Source organism: Nanorana parkeri, unplaced genomic scaffold (assembly GCF_000935625.1).
Source record: "Nanorana parkeri isolate BGI_ZX_2015 unplaced genomic scaffold, ASM93562v1 scaffold35, whole genome shotgun sequence".
Classification (NCBI taxonomy): Eukaryota; Metazoa; Chordata; class Amphibia; order Anura; family Dicroglossidae; genus Nanorana; species Nanorana parkeri.
This window is the reverse complement of record NW_017306303.1, coordinates 2,173,570-2,198,856: the sequence shown is the minus strand read 5'-3', so window position 1 is coordinate 2,198,856 and position 25,287 is coordinate 2,173,570. Positions and strand designations below refer to the sequence as shown.

The following is a 25,287-nucleotide window of genomic DNA, read 5'->3' as shown; positions in this document are numbered from 1 at the left end:
CCTGCTCCGACACTCAGATATAAAACTCTTGAATTCGACCTTTTCAAGATTCATATGGGGCGGTAAAAAGTCACGAATTGCTCTAGCCAAAATGCAACGCCCAAAATCCCACCTAGGCATGAATGTCCCAGATATTCGGCTCTATAACTTAGCCAGTATATTCCGACACGTAAGGGACTGGATACTGGATACTTCGTTTTACTCTAATACACCACTGGAACGACAACTGACTCACCCGTGGTCTCTCGCAGGCATCCTTAACTCGCCCCTGCACACCATACCCCTGCATGTTAGATCACATGTGCTTATTAAAGACACTGTCATAACGTGGAGGGAAGTCAGGATACTGGCAAGGCTGCCGGGCACCATCTCCCCATGGCTGCCTCTATTGACATCGCCGGTCTTTCCGGCAGGGGCTGAATCCCTAAACTTCCGCACCTGGAATGCCCGGGGTATACATACCATTCACGACTCACTGTCGCCCAAAACTCCTGCTTAACATTCAACGAAATAATTTCCAAGTTCCGCGTACCCCCCACACATTTCCTCCAATACGCACAACTCTCACGCTTCATACATACCAACAGACTACAGGTGAAAGACACTTCCTCTCAAACCTTTGCAAGATTGCTGACTCCCACACCGTCCAAATTATCCCTATCCAATTTATATTTGGCTCTTCGCGACATTCACCAACAACCTGACAATCACATCCCTGCATTTGTACACCTCTGGGCCCAATTACTGGACATCTCACCGGAAGATGCGTTTTGATAGCATATTACGGAGGAGGCAACACATTAGAAATCACATCATCAGTGAAACGTGGAGGGAGGTCCAATTTAAACTACTCCACCGGGCATACTATGCCTTCAATTATGCTCCGGTCTCTGCATCACCGGATTGGTTACAACATTGCCCCAAATGCAACATACATCACCCCGACTTCCTGCACCTGATATGGTCTTGCCCTCTGATCCAATCCTTCTGGTCTCGGGCGATACGATACATGAACTCCCTGTCAGGTGAAACAAGGGCCCCACGACCTGTACTGTCTCTACTACACGACATACCCCAGGGGGCATCTTCCCCTGGCCCTTCCATCTCGCGATGGGAGCACCTTTGCATATTAGCATCTAAAAAAAACATTCTCACTAAATGGCTCCTGCCAACAACCCCCATGATAGAGGACCTGCAGAACACCCTACGTAAGCTTATGCTCCTGGACAAGGCCGACACACACCTTGGGAGCCCTAGATGTGCTCTAGACACGCCCTGGAGGGCCTCTGGGTCCCCGTTTGTGCGATAATTACTCTTGATGCCCTACCAATCACTTGTTCGATTTCGGTGTTATTTACGTACATGACTGTATGACACCCCTTGATATTCATGTAGTCCCACGAGAAAATAAAATTGCTACACTCCAATGTATATCATAAATCTGTAGATATAGGTACTGGCAATACTGCTTCTCATGTTACTACTTTTTTTCTTTTTTTTTCTCTCTCTTGTGTACTCCGGGTGGTGATCTTAATTTAATTTCGCAATGTTTTCTTATGTTGTATTCTGTTCTGAGAGGTAGCCTTGAACCACATGCTCCAAACTGTCATTATACACACGACAGTGAGATGCAAAATACTTTAACCATACCGACTCAAGTTTTCTTCAATGTTCTGCATCTAATCGCAAAACTGCATGAATACCCCTCGTTGTGTATGTACATTCATTACTGAGATATGGTAACCTCTTAAGTTATTGTTATGTGTGCTTTGAAAATTTAATAAACACTACATGCTCAAGAAAAAACAAAACAATATTCCGCTACAGTCATGTTTCTACAGAATGTTTATATTTTGTTATTCATTTGGTCATTTAACGGTGTAATCAGTTGAGACTTAACAAAGTATCTCTAAGCAATATTTTACTTTGAGCCCCCTACACCATTACATTTTAATAGAGAAGCCCCTGTCGCTTCTCTAAGAAAATCCAATTTGTACCCCGTAATGGAAGAAGATAAACACATACCCCTCCAGCAGGTCCATTTCCAGGTGTGTTGGATAACATGTGCCCTGCTGGGTGCCATGGCTCCTTCCACTGGTCACTAATTTCTGTAGTGATGTTGTGGCTTAGGTGGAGGAACCAAGGAAACCCAGCAGGGTAACACTATATTCAACACACCTGCAAGTGTTGGAGAGTAGCAGTGCTGCTAGCTCTGTAAAACAGCAAAGGATAGACTCTGCCTCCTGTTGGAATCGAAATTATTCATCCTCTTCTATTACATGGTACAGCTCAGGGCTGTCCCTATAATAAGGCAGCCTCAGAGTGTTGACTCAGGTGGGATCACTTTAAGTCACGTGGGGGCATTGGCAGGCAGAGTCTGCCGCCCCTTTTCAGCTAGAGCAGTTTAGATTAGATGTCATCAGCACACCGGCACGACGGAGACTCATAAGTCAGTGGAAATCTATTTAATTATAAATTTCAAGCGCTTTCGGGGGGCCACACAGGGTCCCCTTCATCAGGCTCAGAGTAGACGTCATCAGGCTCAAAGTGACACGTCTACTCTGAGCCTGATGAAGGGGACCATGTGTGGGTCCCATTCAGTACAGAGCTAGCTGGTATGCTGATGACATCTAATCCAAACTTTTCTGTGTGCGACGACATCCGCTGTCATTTTAAGCACCCATTACATTATTGGGATTTCCAGTAAGGAGTGCTACAAGGACTTCATGACATTTTTTTTCAGCCAGAGCCCCCCAGGTTGCTAAGAGATGGGCAGAAAGATGTTCAAGGGCCATACACATCTCGCCTCAAAGCTCTCGGCAACCTGGTGGGCTCTGGCCGGCGTACCGCCCAGATCCTGGCGACCAGTGATGTCACTTGCCAGGAGCAGAGTGGGGATGCTCGGTCTGGTGTCAGTGAGCTGGGCTGGATGCTGGACAGAGCCTCTGGAGTGGTAACGGGCATTCTTCCAGCCACTCACTAACACCACCCTTGCAACACCAACCTCCCCGGAACAGCCATTCCCTGACAGTACAACTACCCCCCCTTCATCCCGGACTGACCATTCACTGACCGCATCCACCCATCTCAAGTGGCAAATAGTGTAGGGACAGTCCTGGTTGAAACTCATAATAGTTTCTACTATCTACTATGTTCATGTCTTATATGACTATTGAACTACTCTGATGTTCTTACAAAACTGTAAATTATTTTCCTTATGCAACTCTGGGTTAACAGCTATATTTCTACTGTAAGTACCTGTGTATTTTTTTTATTTTAGTATGGGGTATACCTTAATTCTGGGTTGAACAGAGTATTCTTCACCAGGTAGATGGTAACATTAATCATTCCCAGGCCTGTGAAACCAAGCAATGGTACCAGCTGTATGAAAAATAGAAAGCATAACATTAATAACGTTAGAATGACAATGATAAATATAACTCATGTATATCACTTTGTAAAGTTATCATTTACCTATCCTTGGTGGGAAAACAAAACAATTTGTTGAGGTTGACCATATCAATTCATCTGGAACCTATGGCTTTATTAAGAGATCAATGAAACCAAGAGCTGCTTGTAACATGGATACATTGGTGCTGAATCTAAGTATACTTATACCTGTGCTGTAAACAAATTATCTGGCATTATTGTATTTTGCTGTAAAAACTAGTGTTATATTACATTAGTTTTCAGTGCTGGTAATTTTTGGCTTGGAGCTCTGAGAGCAAAGAACAAGTGGACATTACAGTGAATACAGATTTCCCTTTTTCGTGAATATTCACTATGCAGTGAAAGACTCTTGTTCTCTGAGACTCTGAGTGTTTTTCTAAGGAGTCTCAACTCTGCCTCCCAGCATAGGTCACACGAAGTTTAAACATATGTTGTTCTAGACAAGATATGTTATTTATACATCAGAAATTGCTTAGTGAGAGCTTTTTATGTAGTCGCAAAGAGATGCAACATTTGAGGGCCACACTGGCTCCCCTTTTTCAGGCAACTGTTGTTTGATAAAGGGGAACCCTGTGTGGTCCTAGAAATGTTTCACACCTTTTATTGTGATTACATTTCTCACTGAGCAAATTCTTATGTACAGGTGCGATTATGGAAATGGTACCATCTGTTTAAGTTGTTCCAGCACCAAGATTACATCGTATGGAGTATGGCCGGTGATTTCTCCAATTATTTTTATTCTGCTGTCCAGATATCCTACCCAAAAGGAGTGTATGTCAATCACCCCTACTCTGCCCTTCACATTCCAGCCACCAGAGCAATGACTCCCTCTGTCAGTCTAATTTGAAATGTTAAGGACAACTTCACTTTAATACATTTTCCATCCTTTTAAAGTACCCCTCTGACTGGCAGTTGCCTTCCTAAACACTTCCCTACGAGTCATAGGAATGAGTTGGCCAAGTGACATACATGTGCATTAGGAGCTGAATGTAGCTGGGACTTTTTTCTGCAAAGGCTATGTGGCACAGGGCCACACCATGAAGAAATAGAGAGTGAGGCTGAAGGTAAGTATGTAGGTACTTGCAACTCATAGAAATTGGGGGGGAACATTTAAAGGTTGTCATTTAAACAGATACAGAAAATTATGGCAATTTAAATTTAAAGAATATTTCAAGGTATTTACACAATGCAGTTCAATGAAAATAAATATACTGTTGCGCTAAACTGAGAGTTAACATTTGCTTACAACATATCAATGCTGTCAGTACAGAAAGTTTGTCCTTAAAGAGAACTATGGGCCAACCTTTCTTGGCCATAGTTCTCGAGGGTCACAGGAGGACATATACTAATGTTCTCCGGTGATCCAAAACTCAGTATGTAGCGGGCTATTGCTGCTATAAGCTGAGAATGCAGAGCCACGCCGCAACCAGGACGGATCATGACAATACTGTTGAGGTCTGACCTGCTGGCTGATTGACAGCGGGCTCTGCCTATCTAGAGGCAGAGCCAGCTGTGCCCGCCCTCTCCCCCGTTTGTTCCTGCAGAGAGCGCTGGACAATCGGAGAGGGAAGAATCCCTGTCAGTCACCACTCTCTGCAGGGAGAGGAACAGGAAGTCAGCGATCGGCGGTAAGTGTTCACTGACTTCCCTGTTAATAGAGCCGACCTGTGACAGCTTCATTATCACAGGATGGCTTGAATTATGGGGAATTATGGTTTTCATTCACCACATAATTCTCCTTTTATATGTAGTGTTCAGTTACTTCTAATTGCACAAAAATGTTTTCTGGATATCATATAAATGCAATTAAGTTTTCATGTGATGTACACTTGGAATTATCCTGGGAATAAGGCTGGCCATGTCTCCTATTGTATGATGTTATTTGATGACATGTTACTTATTTGTGTATCACACAGAATAGATGACCAACAAACAAACTGATGAAACTTTACTAGATGAACATGAAATTTAGATTTGGTGTATATATCTTTTTAAACATTTTTCAAAAGAAAAATCACTTCTGATAGATAGACATGCACTAGAAACAGCACTAAGTGGCTGTAGCATTCTAAAACTAAGGCCTTGTTCTAAGCAATTCCACTTGTCAGTGGGAAGACTAATATTAATTTCCTTCCAACTGTGTAACCCAAAGTAATTGTATTAGTCAGGGCTATGATGTCACAGCTATGAATAATAATCTGGCAGAGCCATAGGTGATAATACAAGCTCTCCTTTCATTCTCGCCATTGTTCTGCTTTATCAATTTTTAGCAACAAAAAAAAAAACTATCTTATAATGCATTTTATATGTGAACTATTAAGCGTATTTATCCACACAAGTATTCATCACAGAAAAAAAATCACAGCATTTTTTGTAATTGTAATTTTTGTTTTAAAGATACATTTGGATCTGATTTTAGGTCACACAGTAAAAAAAAAAAAAAGTGTACCTGTCCCTCTTGCACAGCCGGCTTCTAACAGCTTTTGAGAGCACTTCATGCTTCAGTGATCACAGAGTAGGTCGGCAATCACAGTTCGGACAGAACTGCCACTCTACCATTTAGTTACGGCTAGTATACAGTATATTAGTAATAAAACAGCAGCAATATGGAACAGATAGAGAGAAATGTTCTGACTTATTTTCTGTTAACGTTATCACTCCCACAGTCTGGTGGGCATCCAAAAGTGCTGCAAATATGTAAAAAAAATGGCTTGTGATTTACAAAGGCATATTTACATACCGTCATTATTTCTATTTTAATTTGTTTTCCTGCATGTTGTTTTCTTCTGGCTATACTGTAGATGTTTAAAGGGTCAGTCCATCCACAGCAGACATTTCAGTTTGTGGAAAATGCTCTGGAGTTGAACCACCTGATAGTAACTGGATTTGGTACTTTTTGTAGACTATGTGATACACAAGACTTCTAAAATAAAAAAAAAAATGCTTTAACTTCCTTGAGTGAGTCAAATCCTCCTTCCACATACTGAAGCTCACAGTGGGAGGGTTTCAGCAACAAAGGCAGTGCTGTCAATCCAGAACAGTGGACCAGTGGACAGGTGGTGACTAACAAGATACAGTCACAATATCGATTGCCAAGTCCCCTGCAACATCTTCTCATTCACTATAGGCAAGCATGTGCAGCATACATGAGAGTAGCAACTCTGCTCTAAATTCAGGAGCAGTGCACCATGGTTGCCACCCCATCCCAGGAAGCTCCATCAAATCACCTTCACTGGCAGGATCAACAGGTATTCATGGGACTTTGCAGGGGGACTAAGAGAAAACTGCAAATGCATATATTTTTTAATGGGAGGCCACAGTTGTAATTTAGCTTCTGGGTAGGAGTCCCAAATTTAAAAATACAGCAAATTAAGAGGCAGCAGAGTGATTAATCTTGTAGCATAAATGAGCAATTCACACCCTGCTAGGTTAGTGGTTTTACAATGGGAGAACTGCTATCATGACCAGGGAAACTCAGCAGCCTGCAGTGCCAAATGTCTGCAGGTCACCCTGCTGGGGGAAGTCTGACACTGCAAGACCTAGGACTGCTATTTTCTGTAACCGGTTGTATACAATGTCCTTTTTCGTTTTTTGTTGTTGTTAAATTGTGTACGTGTTGATCACTGGCGTCAAGAGATTTAAAGGGTAATTCCACTTTTCCAGGTGAATTTGGGAAAATCAAATTACCCCCTTGCTCCCCCTGCTATATTACTTACCTTTCAATGAACACTCCTTTCCCTCCGCTTGTGCAGGTATACTATCTGTACTTCGTACTGCCGTCTAGCACAGCCGTACACTCTGGATTTTAAATTTCGCTCGCAAGTGGCGAGCACCGATTAGTCACTGCGATCAGGTTGGAGGGGACCAGATTGAAGGGGGTAATTCCATTTTCCCAAATTTGCCTGTGAAAGTGGAATTACCCTTTAAATTGCATATACTGTATAATCAGTTTCCTTGGTGTCATGGCAAATGAACTTTAAGATGAATACTGCCAGGCAACTGGAGATATTGCCAGGATCTGATGATTAATGTAAAGGTGTAAGTCCAAGCACTACAGCGGATGAGGAATTTTGACTTCTTTTTCATTTCTCTTTATCTATTTCAGGTCTGAGACTCAGAAATCCAAGAATCCTAGCATTTTCAGGAAGGAGGTCAGCAATTAAAACTTACATACAGTATTTCTTAAAATACTTATTTCCTGTAACATTTATCTTTTACTTGTACCAGTACTCTTACAAATGTATTGCATGCAAATAACCTGCATTTAATACATAAATATCATACTACGTAACTGCAATAAACAATTCTGGCATTAGATCAATACTACAAATAAGTATAACCATGCATATATACAGTAAAATAATTTTATTTTGCCCATTATGAGACTTGCTATATATTTTGATATGTATCTTTCCTGATCTTGTTCCAAGATGAATGGCTTGTTAAATGAAAGCCGACACAAAATCGTATTGTAATCTTAGCAGTGCTATACCATCTCCAGCCTCTCCAGCACTCGATGGGTCAATCTCCTGCATCCTTGGCTCTCTAATAAGAGTTTTGTTTCTCTATTTCTCAGAATAATGGCTTTTGTTGCTGTCTCTAGGTCTACTTTGCCTGTGTTTATCCCAGGGGACAGAGAGCTTTGCCCTCAATCGGATACTATACACAAGCACTTGACCTTAAGTAAGCTAGAGTCCCCTGCCAGGTTGTGTCGTGCTGCTGATTGCCTCATTTAAAATGGACCAATTGCACAAGGAATACCACTCGCAAACGCACCCTGGAAATAATGACAATAAATGGGGAGGGTAGAATGTGATTTAGGGCAGGTGGACTACCTAGCTAAGTAATCATCTGGAAGTCTAAACATTTAAGCTTTGCTGCCATTATTTTCCAGCTCTAGTTTGTTCTCTTTTAAAACATGTCTTACATTTATACCATTTAATTTTTTCAACTCTCCATTTAAAGCATACATAAACCCAATCACTAAAATGTCACTGTCATTTAAAAAGTCATTTTTCAATATTTTTACATCTGCAGCTTTCATTAGAATAATACCTGGTGATCCTGTTATGAAGGACCTTCCTATTCTAGAGTGGCAATTTGCTGTCTCTGGTTCTTAGTTGTGCAGTTTTACTGTCGCAATGGCTTCTAATGAAGCTAAAAGTAGCTGTTTTTACATATATGACACTAGTATGGTCCACCTTTGTCATAATCAGGAAAACCGCTCGCTGGAGTAAATGCACGTAGACAGGAAGTGGCTGAAAAGAGGTTCCTGAAGGTCAGTAGCACTGAGATGAAAAAAGCTGGAAAAAAATTGAATTTGTTTATGATAATTGTTTATGGCCCTCCTTACCATCTTGTCTTGAATTGCATTGTAATTGCAATGTCTTCCTTATATATTGTAAAGCGTTGCGCAAACTGTTAGTGCTCCATAATGATATGCAGTGCTTTCGAAAAGTAAATGGCATTTAGTTAGGGTTCACATCTACCTTTTCAACATATTTTGTCTTTTTAATAGAAATACATGACATCTAGAACATTAAAGTGACACTTAACTCAGAAGTTAAGTCTTAAAAACACATTCACATACCTTGATAATTATCAGTAATGTATCTTATTTGTGTATTATGTGGCTGTAGATCCTCAAATCATCTCTGAATTCATGCTGACACTGTACTTCCTTCTGGAGGGTGGCTACTTTTGTTCCCCATGCTCCCCATGTGTATTGTAAAGTAGCCACCGCTCCAAGCTTGCTCCGATGGACTACAATCTCAATACAAATTAGTAAACTAACCATTCTGCTCCTAGAGAAGCTCATGTACTTTTTCAAACTACAGACAACAAGCGACAGAACGTTCAGATGTGAAGAGAGGCCATTGAAAACAATTGGATTCCGCCTGTTGATTTTGCAATCTTTTTTTAAGCACTTCTACTGAAGTCTGTTGGGGCCAAAATGCTTGCCTAAAGAAGCTCATGTACTTTTTCAAGCTACAGGCATTTTGCTTCAAGTGACAAAATGCTCAGATGTGAAGAAGGGTAATTGAAAAGAGAGGGATTACTCCCGTTGAGTGTAGTTGTAGAGCTTAAGCTTTCAAGCTACAAAATGCTTAGGTGTGAATGGGAACCAAAATTTATTTACCACGTTTTTAGAAGTAAAATTAAAAAAAAAAATTAACAAATGGGTTATACAATTACGGGTATGCCGCTGGGGAAGTCAGAAATGGAGAAGGATTTGGGGGTCATTGTAGACCACAAACTGAAAGGTAGTTTGCAGTGCCAGGCTGCTGTAAACAAAGCTAGCAGGGTCTTGTCCTGTATTAAAAAGGGGATGTATTGCAGGGACAAGTCTATAATTTTGCCACTTTATAGATCATTGGTTCGACCTCATCTGGAGTACGCGGTCCAGTTCTGGTCACCAGTACTAAGAAAAGATGTCCTTGAGTTGGAAAAAGTCCAGCGGAGGGCAACCAAACTAATTAGGGGTATGGAGGACCAGAGCTACGAGACAAGGCTACTAAATTTAAACATGTTCACATTAGAGGTGAGGAGATTAAGGGGGGATATGATTTCCATGTACAAAATGTTCAATGGTGGTAGCAACATTAGCGATAAACTGTTTAAAATTAACTCCGTTACAAAAACTAGAGGCCATCACCTAAAATTGGTGGAAAAAAAATTCCAGCACAAGGGGCGAAGGGGGTTCTTCACAGTAAGATCAGTTAGGGTCTGGAACTCACTGCCACAGGCGGCGATTTCAGCAAATAATGTGGAATTGTTCAAGAAACTTTTGGACGATTTCTTAAGGGACCGTAATATACAGGGGTACAGGTATTCCTAGAATGAGATCCTAACAGGTTGGACTTGATGGACTAATGTCTTTATTCAACCTCAAATACTATGTAACTATGTAACATTCCCACCCAGTAACCTCCGCAGAGACCACAACATTACTGTACTGACATAACCAGAAACATGTCTGCAGGGACGCAATCAGCAGCATACTGAAACAACCAGAAACAAGTCAACAGACTTGGAAAAAAAAAATCAATGCTGTACTGACACAGATGGAAAAATGTCTGCAGAGACGCAATTAGTATCATAGTAACCGTCCATAGAGAAAGAATCAGTACCGTACAGTCTGAAATCTTTACACAGTGACACAATCAGTATTGTACTGACACACCCAGGAACATGTCTGCAGAGACACAATCAGCACCACCATACTGACACAACCACGTCCTTAGAGACACAATTAGTACCTTACTGACACAGCCACAAGCATGTCCTCAGAAACACAATTAGTACCTTACTGACACAGCCACAAGCATGTCCTCAGAAACACAATTAGTACCTTACTGACACAGCCACAACCATGTCCTCAGAAACACAATTAGTACCTTACTGACACAGCCACAACCATGTCCTTAGAGACACAATTAGTACTTTACTGACACAGCCACAACCATGTCCGCAGAGACACAATTAGTACTTTACTGACACAGCCACAACCATGTCCGCAGAGACACAATTAGTACTTTACTGACACAGCCACAACCATGTCCGCAGAGACACAGTCAGTACCATACTGACACAATCAAGACCCAAATTCTCAGGTACACTACCACAACCAGAAACCTTTCCACAAAGACAAAATCGGTTCTATTCTGGCGCAAGCAGAAACATTTCTGCAAATAAATATTCAATACTGCACAGACACAACCAGGAACATGTCTACAGAGACCAATTTAGCATTGTATGGACGTAGCCAGGAACATGTGTATAGGGACAGAATCAGTACCCTACTATCACACTGGAAACAGGTCTGTAGTGACACAGGCAGAAATACAATAAATACGATACTGACACCATACTGAGACACAATCATCACTGTGCAGACACAACCAGGAACATGATGGAATCAGTACAATTACATTGCCATAGGAACACCTGTGTCTTAAACCAGCTCTGGCCTCTGGCAGAAAAAGGAGTTTTTCAAATACTAACTTTGATTAATCTTATAGTTATTCTGTTGCCTTGGTGAAAAAAAATAACGTGGGCAGCCTGTACAAAAATCAGATGAATGCTCATCTTTTCCGGCAGGTGTTAAGTCAAATCTTTGTTTTCTTCAATAGATACTGCTGTCACTGCTTTTCAACACACTTCCAGTTGTGTTGGATAACATGTCCCTGTGACAAGCTCTGGTTCCTCCTGCCGGCTACCACGTCACTGCAGGACACAATAGTTCGAGGGAATGATTAAGGACTATTTGGTAAAATTTGTTCAGGATAATGGCATAGTTAATGACATTCAGCATGGGTTCAGGAAAGACCGTTCCTGCCTGACTAACTTGCTAACTTTTTATGAGGGGGTAAGTAGAGATATGGATAGAGGGAGGTCGGTAGATGTGGTATATCTGGATTTTTCAAAGGCATTTGATACGGTACCACACAAACGCTTAATACACAAGCTGAGAGCATTGGGCATAGATGAAGTGGTGTGTTCGTGGATAGAGAACTGGCTACGGGAACGTGTCCAGAGAGTATCTATAAATGGCACCTTTTCAGACTGGGCTAGTGTAATGAGCGGTGTGCCTCAAGGATCTATGCTGGGTCCCATACTGTTCAACCTATTTATTAATGATATCAGGGAGGGAGTGAATAGCCATGTTTCTGTGTTTGCAGACGATACAAAAATAGGGAGGGTATTAGAAACGGATTGTGACAATATAACATTACAGGAGGACCTGGATAAAATAGGGGAATGGGCAATAATATGGCAGATGAGGTTTAATGTCAATAAATGCAAAGTAATGCACTTTGGAAATAAAAATAAACAAATGGATTATACAATTATGGGTATGCCACTAGGGAAGTCATAAATAGAAAAAGATTTGGGGGTCATTGCCAGGCTGCTGTAAACAAAGCCAGTAGGGTCTTGTCCTGTATTAAGAAGGGGATGTATTGCAGGGACCAGTCTATAATTTTGCCACTTTAGACCCCGTTCACATTGAGCGATTTATCGCGCGGTAATTCGCGAAGCCAGCTTCCTAGCCAATCAGGAAGTTGGTCATAATGTGCTGCCCCAATGATTGGTCAGGAAGTCAGGCTACCTAGCGACAAGTGAAGCTGGCTTCGTAGCCAATCAAGAAACTGGGAGGCGGGGCATGATGTGCTGCCTGGCTTCCTGATTAGTCGGGATGCCCGATCCATGTTCCTTTGTGGCACTGTCGGTCAGAGGGAATCTTCCTCTGACCAGAAGTTCCTGTATCGGGGTAAGTATCGGAGCATACACTGATTATTATTATTAGGGATGCAACGATACCAATACTGGGTACTCTTACTCGCCCACTTACTCAGTATTAATATCGGTGCATCCCTAATAGTAATAATCAGTGTTAATGCCCGAATAGTAAAGGTTTGTGCATGTAGCAAGTATATGCAGCAATATTAAAGCAGAACTGTACAACAAACCTTTTTTTTTATTGTGAGCACAATGGGTGGGATTTGATCCCTGCTAGGTCTTTATTGCTGTTGCCCTAGAAAGAAAAATCACACCCCACCTTTAGTATTGCTGTGACAGCCAGACAAACTGCTGTGATATAAACTAGGGGCTAGGTATGTCATTTTGATTGCAGACTGCACTGCCAAGGGATAATCCAGGGAGTTCACAGAAAAGAACTGGCTGTCACAGACAGGACTCCGATTGAAGAAATATATATACAAAGTTTGAGAGAGGCTCAAACCCTGCCTTACTCTACCAAAAACTGGGTAGAGTTTCACTGTAATACCCATATTAATAATATTATTTAAAAAAACTTCCCTAATGATGAAACTATTTTACAAAAGAATAGGTATTTCTATATAGTCTGCCAGGTTTCAGTACATCAAATTCAACAGAGTTCATAAGAGAAGCAGCTAAGGATCATGAGACTGCTACCAATGGAATGATAAAGAACCAACACAGGTTGTTATCATGTGATAATTCTAAAGGACATTAATGAGTTTGATGGGAAAACTGTGTATAATCAGCTACTCAGGGATGACTCTGGGGAGGAAGCAAGGTCCTGGGAAGTGTGCTCTGCTTCTGGATAGCCTCCAAATGAAAGACCTTTCACCCTGTAGTGTTAAACATTAGAATTCCAAGCACACCAGTATTAACATAAAGGTTTACTTTCATCTTCTCAAATATTTGCAATGTATATCCATCAGCAGTAACATCTATAACAAACAACATAACATTGCTTTATTCTACAATGACACAAATAAATACAAAATAAAATTTACTAAAATGAATGCAGCAAAAACAGCCATACAAAGTTGTAATAAAATGCTTTCTAAACTTACAGATCTTTCTGCTCCAGATGTGACTATTATAGGAGTAGAATATTATGCCAGTAACTAGTTGACATACATAACTGTAAACTTTATATGAAGAAAGAATAGGGATATGGCATCTATTAACCCATGTTTTGTCTAGAAATTAATATTATCATAGGCATCACTAGACCCTGGCACGTGGGGCAAACAACCAGATCCACTTGTATGGCTTAGCCTAGTCTAGCAACAAGTAAGTTACCACTGGTGCAAATGGTCTATAGTATTTAGCTACCATTTACTACCAATATAGGGGAGCACTACACAACTAACAATCATCATCATGGAGTACTATTCTTACTGACTGACAATGAAAGATATCGCTTCTCTGCAGCCACCAGTGTTAGAGTGCAGTGCAGTACACTGACAACCATTGTAAGGGGCAACTTCACTAACCAACACTTTCTTCCAATGTGTAAGTGGGCATTTCTCCCACTGACCATTAATGTGAAGAAAACCGTGCCACTTACCTCCAATGTAAGGGGCACTTCACCAGAGACCACCAATATAAGACACAGTTTTCCACTGACCATCAATGGAAAGGAGCACTACACTGACCACCATTGTAATGGGACACATCCAATGACAACCAAAGTAAAGGGGTACTTCTTCCACTGGCTATCAATGTGAGGGTGAAAACCACTAATTTCCAATATAAGGGAGCACTTAAATAGCCACCACCACTGTAATGTAATGTGAGGGTCAACTTTGCCAATTGCCACCAAAGTAAGGGGAACTCCACCACTGATACCCAATATAAGGGAGCACCTAACTAGCCACTACCAATGTAATGGGACACTTATCCAATGACAACCAAAGTAAGGGGTCACCGCTTACGCTGATCATCAATGTGAGGGTGAACTTCACCAGTGGCCACTAAAATAAGGGGAACTTCACCACTGATTTCCAATATAAGGGAGTACTTAAGTAGCCACCACCAATGTAATGGGACACTTCTTCCACTGGCCATCAATGTGAGGGTGAAAATTGCCAATGGCCACCAAAGTAAGGTGGACTCCACGACTGCTTCCCAATATAAGGGAGCACTTAACCAGCCACTACCAATGTAACGGGGCACTTTACCAGCACCAGTGGGCACTTCTCCCCTTACAATCAAAGGAAGGCAATACTAAACTCATCAACACTACAAATGGGAACTTATTGACTCACCACTAATATAAGGGGGCACTACACTGACCACCAGCATAATCGGGCATTTCTCCACTGACCCCCAATGTAAGAAGGTACTTCTCCACTGAACACTAATGTAGGGAGAACGTTCCCACTTGCCACTAATGTAAGAGGGGAACCTCCACTGATTATTAATGTAAGGGGTATCTTTGCACTGAGAATGTAAGGTTGCACAACTCTAACCACTTAGTGCAGTGTATACCCCAGGCATACTGCTAATCACTGCACTCTGTAAGTTTTGCTGTTCATTACATAGTCCATATCACATCACTTTGGAAGCTGTGCAATACATTACATACCCCTGATGCTGCACGCTGTAAGCTGTGATGTACATTATATATCTAAGTCCAAAGTATTCATTCTCCCTAGGAGTTGGTTACTAATTAGTGCCTATCTATTTTAAAGAAAGTTATTTTTTAAGGGAGACTCAAAAATGTGTTAGCTCTTTGTTTATATTCTGAAAGCAGAAAGGTCCCATATAATTGATTGTATGCGAAAAAGAAGAGTATCATTTTGTTAAAAATATTTTCTGTCTTGAGATTTATGTACGTCTTTGTGATTCTCATTTGTGCCACAGTAACTAAGTCAGAGCACCAGCCAGAAACAAAATAAACACGTATAGGCCATAAAAAGCTCAATTTTAAAAAAATCAGCTTTTGTTGCAAAGTTCACTTTCAATCTGGAGCTGCCCTCTTCCCAGGACTTTATTTCCTCTACAAAATGTCGTCAGTCTGATATTGAGCATCATTTAGCCCACTTCGTCTGAGCCCAGACCGCCCTTAAACACCCCAGCCTGTGACTAAACCGTGAAAGGAGCAGCAGCACAGTACTGAGCTAAAATCTGCTTTCTCCTCCTATCAGCATGTTCACTGTCCGCACATGAACTTACTGCCTCCTTCTGCTGCTTCTTCCTCTTGAACACCAACCCTGCTGAAGAGGGACTGAAAATGGCTTCTATCAAATCAAATGTAGGTACTTACACTGTCTACATTAAAAAAAATGTTACATTTGATGATGTATTAATGATTAATAAGCTGCATTCGTTTGTATATTTTATATCTACCTAGAGTTCAGCTTTAAGACATATTTTGTGTGTGTAAGGACTTTGGAATATGGGTGCAGTATATAGAAAAGTAGGCTTAGTTTTTTTTTTTTTTTTTAAATGCCCCCATAAACCCCTCCCACTGGTCAATGTGATCTGGCCCCCTGCTCTGGTAATTGCAGTTTTTCTCTCTTTAGTGAGCTGTTCCATTTTTTTTTAATGTCCCTGAATATCATGTGGAATCACAGAAGCATTGCTGTCTGGAATGACTGTATATGAGTTATTTGTCCCAGCTGTCTAATGCTATTCCCTCCAATGGATTGACATTATACGTCTATGTGTAGGGCTGTCACAAATGTTTACAAACTTTTTAGACTGGTAGAGAACTAGACTAAGGCTAAATAACTTCTTTTTAATGAGCCGTACTATTTTCAGTTTGTACTACACATGAAGTACATTTTCATTGTATTATTATTTGTTGTGCTGTATCATATTTTTATAGGCAAATATTTTACCAGCTGATTTGCATGTCATCTTTTATTACCCTATTAACATTTTATCTGTATACAGCACCTTTGTTTAGAATCTGTATTTTTCTTTTTTGTACTCTGCCAGTTCAGCTTTGATCTGTCAATAGACCTGAAGAAGGAACCTAGCATTCTGGAAGCTTGTATGTTTAATACGTTTAGTTAACCACTAAAATGTATCACATGACAATACTTTTGCCTTCTCTACCTTTGCATTCATTTGACAATTTCAGGGATTAAAAAAATCATTATAATGCTTCAACGATTTTGTATACCTATTCGTAGTAACCAGATATAGAGCTCTGACACATACAGAAATGTAAGTTTAAAAAAAAAAAATCATATTGATTTTCAACAGCTAATTATTCAGCAAGGGAATATGGAATTAGGAAGTGGAAGCAATTTCTATCCATTGTACAAAACTGCAATTTTTCTTGAAATTATGAATAGTATGTAAAGCACTGCAAAAATCCATGTTGCTATATAAACACTTACATTAACTTAAAAAAAATAAAAAAATAAATGTGTATGTACAAAAATGTGATGTTTCTTTAAATAATGAATAGTATGTAAGGCATTGCATACATTGATGGTGCTATATAAATATTTATAATACAAACAAATACAAAATGTACATACACATACATATATACACAGTATATTAAAATAAAGATTTGCTTTGAAATAAACCTGCAAGGAAACTAATTCAGAAGTTGTATAATGTTCTGATCCTGGTTTCACAACACCTGTGACCTGGAGTATGTAGACAGGGTGACACTTTAGACTATTCAGTCTTCACTGGCTGCATACTTGCTCTGGGTTTCTGAGCCACTAGGCAGTGAAACAAGATATAGTTTACAGCCCTAGAGCTTGCCAGTGGCAGCTCCTATATTTCTTTCCTGACAGGGTACCTTTAATACACTAAATGTTCTCTTGCTGATACTTTTCATTCTGAAGTGCTGAAATAAGGGGCAGCAGTTTGAATACAGTTACATCATTTACAATAGGTCATTACTACTTGTCAGACTGGCTGCAGTAGTATCATACAGATTTTATTCTTACAGCAGAATAAAAGATGCATTGTACCCAGTACACTTCCCAAATAATGAACGGTGACTATTTTCTCACCTTCTTTTCATCTGACTTAAAAAGCTTACAACAGATGTACATTATGAAGTGCCTACTATCTTTGTCAATACTAGAAATCTAAAATAGAAGCTATAACAATAGTAAATGCAGGACTTACTCCAGGGTGCTTCTTCACCTGCTTTGAAAATGATGACATCTTCCACCACATTGTGACTCAGTAGGTTCTCTGCCTTGTCCCTTCTGACTTCTGCCAGCAACAAGTCTCAGTTAAGACTCGGTTCTAGACAGGGATATTTAAGGATGGGGTGATAATAGAGGGAGGTGGGTGTGTATAAAGTATATTTGCAGCCTTCCTCTCTGGTATCCCTCCTCCTACACCTATTAACATAATTTTGTTTAGAAAAAAAAAAATGAAGGGGATGTAATTTAATTATTTTCCTACTATTTCATTCTGAGTGTAGTTTATGGTACACATAGCCCCTGGTCTCCTTGTATGTATTGATCTTTCTCTCCCCATTGCAGTGATCATTAATTACTTTGCTGTAGCCTACTGTACATGCTCTCTGTAGTATCCCATACAGAAAGAATCACCTTTTCCCTCAATTGCTCAGCTTTATTTTGATCAGTCCTCAATGAAGGTAGAGTTGTATAAAGTGCCTGGATAGCTTAACCTGTTGGTCACCATATCATTCTGCAACTGGAATTCTTAGTGGCCCCACTGCATTATCCAACTGCCTGTATTCTGCTTTTCTGCAAATGATATACAATGTTTGCTTTTTCCCAGGGGATTCTTGTACTGACATATGCTCCATCCGATAGACTCTATCGGATAGAGCATATGTCAGTACAAGAATCACCCTGGGAAAAAGCAAAAAGTGTATATAATTTGCAAAAAAAGTAGAATTTGCAGCTGCTTCAGTCGTTTTGATGGTCAAAATTACATTTAAGATCTTAGTTTTAGAGGCTGTAATAGGGAAACATTAACTACATATTCTGAGGGGAATTTATACAAATCTGGAGCAGCTGTTCACAGCAACCTATCAGCTTCTCTCTTTCATTTTCAGATCTGATGGATAAAATTAGACAACTGTTAATATTTTCAGAAGTCTAAAGGGAACTAGCAGTGGTGTTACAAGGGGAGTGCGGCCCGCACCCGGGTGACACCATGGGGGGGTGGGGGGGCGGGGACACCAAAATGACTGACATTCATTTCGGTGTCACCCCCTCTAAAAAGTCGGGAACTCGGTCATGGACCGAGAGCCCGACAGTGTAAGGAGGGAGGAAGGGACCCTGCGGCATACCTCACCCCACCGGGTGAACATCCCCTCTTCTCTCTATCGGCGTCCATCACCAAGATGGCCACTGACAGGTGTCAATTAGATGGCCTGACATGCGCGATGACATCACGGTGGAGTGGCACCTGGTTTCCGCTCCAGGTGACACCCGGCCTCGGGACGCCCCTGGGAACAAGCCCCATTTTTTTCATAAGGTAGACAAGGGGAGTAGTGAGGAACCTTCTAATACATCAGGTAGTTTCAACTTAGAGGAGGTTGACCAATTAGAAAAGTATGGGTCGTGTTTGCCTGGTGGGAAAAAAATCAGACCCTGTTAGAGGTATAAGTATTGAATTATAAGGGTAGTTAAAAAGGTAAAGTAGAGGAAGATAAAAGGTCTCTCTGAAGGACGAAGCCAAACAATATCAACTAGTGGGGCTTCACTTGTAGTGATTTACAAAGATACCCAGAACTTCTGTGAGGTGTTGAAGGACCAGTCCGTCACCCTTGTCAATTGAGCTGCAGTAAGATAAATGCAATGTTAAAAAGAAGAATTCTTGGGTAGAGTGGAGAAATTCTTTAAAAGCCGTATCTGATCTCCATGTTTCCCGCCCATATGCTCCTGTACCCTCTACAGAAGTACAAAGCCAAAAAACCTTTGCATATTCTCTGATGCTTCTGTCAAAGCAATAGCAGCTGTTGCATACTTAAAAACTGTAGATGTTACAGCACAACGCCACGTTGGATTCGTCATGGGCAAAGCAAAACTAGCGCCCCGCCCAGAGCACACTCTCCCTAGCCTGGAACTTTGTGCTGCAGTATTAGCTGTTGAGCTAGCAGAACTTATTTCCTCAGAAATGGACATTGATCTCATAGATGCCAAGTTCTACACTGACAGCAAGGTAGTTTCAGGCTACATCTACAATGAGACCAGACCGTTCTATACTCATGATAACAGCAAAGTGCTAAGGATCAGGAGATCCTCCAGCCCAACACAATGGCACCATGTTCCCATGGCTCATTTTCCTGCAGACCATGCTACGAGGGCTGTTCTGCAAGTCATCCTAAGAACACAACATGGCCTACAGAGCCTGCTCTCTTATATGACACAGGACAGACTGTGTCCCAGAGTGACACGTTTGAGCTGGTGGATGCAGACTCAGGTGCTGGGGTCTGTCCTGGGATCTCTACACACTTCAAGAAGTGAAGTCAAACAGTAAAATTAAATTTCGCAAATACAAGAAACTCAACTTGGAATTCTTTCCTTTTGAGTTGTTGCCTACCTTGCTCGCATCAAAGCTAACTTACAGAGAGTCAACAACCACCTCAGTGGCAAAGGGGACAGGGGTGGGTGTGGGCAGAGGGGTAGATGCATGCAGACAGGCCCAGCGCTACCGCAAGTCAAGTCAAGCGGCCGCCTGAGGGCGCTGCATGATGAGGCCGGGAAAAACAGGGCATTTTGACAAGTACTTGTACTTGTCAAAATGCCCCGATGCTTGCGCTATGATTTTTTTTTTCTTCACTTACCTTCGGTGCGGGAGAGCAGTGGCGAGTCAGTGCTGGTCCAGTGGGAGGACCCCACCTGGAGCTCCTCCCACCGGACCAGCGCTGACTCGCCGCTGCTCTCCAGCACAGCGTGCCGCTGACTACAACCTCACCAGCGAGGCACCTTCATCGAGCAGTAAGTGAGGGCAGGGGGGGTCCCTAATAAGAACTAATGATTATTAGCAGGTGATAATTGTGCAATGATTATTAGCAGGTGTAATTGATAATTGTAGAATTATCCTCTGCTAATATGAATGGATTAAATGATCTATAGTAATATGTACAGAACATGTAGTTGTACTACGGGTCATTTAACCCATTCATGTTAGCCGAGGATAATTGTAAATCTATTGTCTGCAGTGTATACTCTATATGTAGTACATAGTACATGTACGTTACACACGTCCACTGCACTACAGCAATAGATTTACAATTATCCCATGCTAACATGAATAGGTTAAAAGATCCATAGTACATAACATGTAGTTGTACTACGGATCATTTAACCCATTCATGTTAGCAGGGGATAATTGTAACTCTATTACTGCAGTGTACGTGCTGTATACGTGTATGTGCTGTATATGTACTGGATGGATCATGATTTAACCTATTCATGTTAGCAGGGCAGAATTGTGAGCGCCTCCCACAAGCTGAGCACCGAGACGCGATGCAGCGATCCTGCCCAGCGACGACTACAAGAGGCACCGCGTGAGGCTACAGGGATCGGAGTGAAACTGTGGGTGAGGGAAGCTGGGACGGGGCTGGCTGTAAATCTATTGCTATAGTGTACTGGACGTGTGCAATGTATATGTAGTACATATATACAGCACACACCTCCACTACACTCCAGCAATAGATTTACAATTCTCCCCTGCTAACATGAATAGGTTAAATCATGATCCATAGTACATAACATGATAACATGTAGTTGTACTATGGATCATTTAACCATTTAACCAGTTAGTGGAAAGGGAGTGCGGCTAGTGCTAGTTTATGGTCCTGCTCAACATATTTTGCGGTTCTCCGTACTGTTATGGCGGGGGGACGGGGGTGCAAAAATGCACCTTCGCCTGTGTAGGCAAAAATCCTTGCACCGGCCCTGGTCAGTAGGTATAGAGTATTCAATCTGTAATTGGATAGAAAACTGGCTTAAAGACCGTATTCACAGAGTGGTGATCAATGATTCATACCGTGAATGGTCTGAGGTTGTAAGCGGTGTCCACCAAGGTTTAGTGTTGGGCCTCTTACTGTCAGTAAAGTAAATCATACACAGTGTAATATTATATTAAATACAGTTTTTCTTGCCCATGATTGCTGTTTCTCTGAACTGAAAGTCAGCTTATTTCACACACTTGGCAAATCAGGCTCACTAATTAGCAATAAGGCCAACCAATCAAATTTGAAAATATGTGTTTAAAGGACAGTTATTGGTTTCTTCATAGCAATACAAACAGTTCTCACATCATACACTGAAACATACATTAACCAGTTGCCGTCCGCCCGTAGAATTCTCATTTTGTCTCTCATAGTTGAGGTCTACCTATGATACCAATTACAGGCCTCTCTCATCTTTTTAAGTGGGAGAACTTGCACAATTGGTGGCTGACTAAATACTTTTTTGCCCAACTGTATATGTGTGCAGGGCTGGCGTTAGCGCAAGGCAACATGGGCAGCTGGGAGAGCATCCCGGTATTTAAAAAAAAACATTTTCATGATCCTGCTGTGGCAGGATCATAAAAAGCATGTATAGATATGAAGAAGTTGTACAACTGACAATACTAGTGTTATGGGACTCGCAAAGCGGAAACATGTCCCTGAGCATATATATTGTTCTAAGGGAATGCAAAAATAGTCTAAAGATGGAGCAGATATTGATTCCAAAACATGTATCAACAATGTACTTCAATCAACGAGGCGGACAATCATTTTATTCTTGTCTTTCTGCCTGGAAACAATTAACCACTCCCGCTATCTATTTTTATGACAAGTGTATGCTTTGTGAATGTTCACAGCTATCTATGTAATTACTTTCCACATTAGGAGATAATTTGCAAAACAGTAATTGACCAACCCACAAACAGACAGTAAACAATAAAGTAAAAATGGCTAAAGCTATAGAGCCACTCCAGGAAAAAAAAAAAAAAGTATTTAATAATTGAAAATGTAATGATATTCAAGAAAACATTGCAATCGTACTAACTAAAATCCACACGCTTTCAAGGACAAATGTCAGGACAAGATGAAAACATAAACAAATTCAATACATTTCTCCAACACATGCCTATGCTTTGTCCCTTTAAAATGCTGAAAGTACAGAAAAGTACTTGTTGATCTGCCAGAAATCCAGTGTGTGTCCCTGCCTGCTGGACTACAGAGGACCGCCTATGCCCCATCCTCTTGGTCTCGTTTCACAAGCATACACCAATTTCTTTGGTCTCATTCCACAAGCATACACCAATTTCTTTGGTCTAATTCCACAAGCATACACCAATTTCTTTGGTCTCATTGCACAAACTTGGGAGCTTCTGGGGGCATGCCTACATCAAAAAGAACTGAGCTCCCGACAGCTGCCCCTGCAAACATTTTACAAACCTGGTAATTATGTCACAAGAATAAAAAAAAGTAAATTCCTGACACAAAAACAAGGTGTGAAAAAACACTGGGACATGATTTAGAGGGGGAGGTTTGAGGGTACATTTGGGTAATGCATGGACATATACTTTGATATAATCTGAGTTTAAATAATTATTTGCTTCAGGATTCATAACACCTCTTATGGAGGCACCTGGTCATGACAACAGCCTCTTGTGATTCTAAGCTATACAACCTCCTTTCTGTGAGTGTGGGAACCAGAGAACAAAATGGCCTGAAATGTGTTTGGTTTATATTTAGGGCCTTCTAGAAGATGAAGTGCAGAGGATGAACACTAGAGCTTTTTGGCATATATTCTGATACTGTTGAGTAAATTAACTGCAAAAATGTTCATGTTTGACTGGAGTACCAGTCAGAATTGAAGCATGGAGTAAAATATTAGCTGTGAGAAGTCCACAGTGTTGGTTACTTTTCAAGATTTTCTTGGAACACTAAAGCAGGCACTCAGTACCCATCTGCTAAAATTACTACAGCACTATGCATTTCCCATAAGCATAAAAGCAACATTAAAATGTTTATCATTCTTAACCAATGTATGCAATTTAATTAAAATGTTAACATTAAAAATAACAGGTTTATTGGATGATGTTTTAATCCCATTTACAGCCGAAGAACAATGTGCTAAGTACAGTAACGCATAGCAAGCAATCATTATTCACTACTGATTGATGTGACTTCAGCAAAGTGAAACTGAACTGTATGGTGACTAGTTAATGTACTCTGTATGCTTTCTTAAAGCGGACCTTTACAGTCAAAAATCAAATTCTACCAATGCATCTCTCTATGTATGATGATTAATAATAACATAGACATCTCAGGTGTAAAATGATATGATTTTAAAATACTTACACAGCATTCACTTCCTGCTTTGAAAGCACAAAATGACTTCAGTTTGCCAAAGCAATGCACACTGGGATTGCCTTGTCATCAGCAGAGCATTGCTGGGAAATCTCCTCTGTAATCTCAGGAGATCTCAGAGAAAGGCATTTTCTTCCCCTGAGATAATGTGCATGGCCTAGTCACATGTGCCAGAAAACCAGGAAGTAAAAGAGCTAGTAATCTGCCGTTAGTAAACATGGCCACTGTTATGTGTATGTAGATTGTCATTACTAAACATTTCTAAAGGTGTGTTTGTTGTTATTTTAAAGATACGGGCAAAGGTCCTCTTTAGTTTACTCTTATAAATAAGTGTCACCTACCAATATGGCCAAAAGTTCTGGACAGCTTATCATGACACCTGCAGTATATGGCCAAAAAGTATGTGGATATCCATTCAAACTAGCAATTTATCTGTCTTCATTGAAGGGTAGTTAATGCTACAGCATGCAAAGAAATTTTCGGCCAATATAGTTTTAGTGGATACACATAAGACCTTGTTCAAAAGGCAATAAAAAGCTCAAAGAACAATGAACTGAAAATGTGAACAGTGATCAAGGTCCTGAAATGTTAGGGGTTGCCATCGAAAGATAAGCTTACAATGCAGGGTTAGGAGCAGCGAAAGGAAACATGGATCAAAAATAAGGTTGAGGGGGTTATTGTGAACTCTTGACCAATGGGGTCATGTATATTACTAATTCAATGCCCTTCATTCTGTAAAGCAAGTGCATTTGTTACGGGGAGGATCTATCTGGCAAGCTGCATGTTATCAGAACAACATTATCATACGCTGATTCATCACACAGACAGATTGAGCTGCGGAGTTTGGATGCTCGGCAGCCAACGTTTATTTACTGCTCTTCTATTATATATTTATATAGATTCCATGTCATCTTGGCTAGTAAAGTATCCAGTCATTTTCCAGGTTCAACAAAATAATTCAGTTCATATTCCTTCTACTAACAAGACAATTTGAAAACTTTAAACTTGTAGGTCAAATAGGGATAGGACATTTAAAAGGAAATAGGAACTTATAGATGAAATAGGGATGGAACATTTTAAAATAAATATTCATAACTTTTAGGTCAATTAGGGAGCCGACAGTTCAAAGTAAAGATTCATATCAAAATCTGAACCCTATGTAGTTGTCAACAAGGGTCTACCGTGCTGTTCACACGGGATCTGCAATTTCAGATTTCCCCTGCAGGTAAAGATTTTTAGGGCTCATACAAATGGCCATAAAAAACACAGTTTTTATTGGTGCAACA

At 40.7% G+C, this 25,287-nt stretch overlaps 1 long non-coding RNA gene across 1 annotated transcript in view; it reads right to left on the bottom strand.

The window, feature by feature from the left end:
- Positions 1-17,929, bottom strand: part of LOC108797947 — a 29,253-nt gene extending 11,324 nt beyond the window's left edge. The window contains exons 1-2 of the long non-coding RNA XR_001941916.1: positions 17,830-17,929; positions 3,293-3,381 (exon numbers count right to left, since the gene is read on the bottom strand). This is a non-coding gene — a long non-coding RNA (uncharacterized LOC108797947). The remainder of the gene's footprint in view (positions 1-3,292; positions 3,382-17,829) is intronic.
- Positions 17,930-25,287: the final 7,358 nt, after the last annotated feature.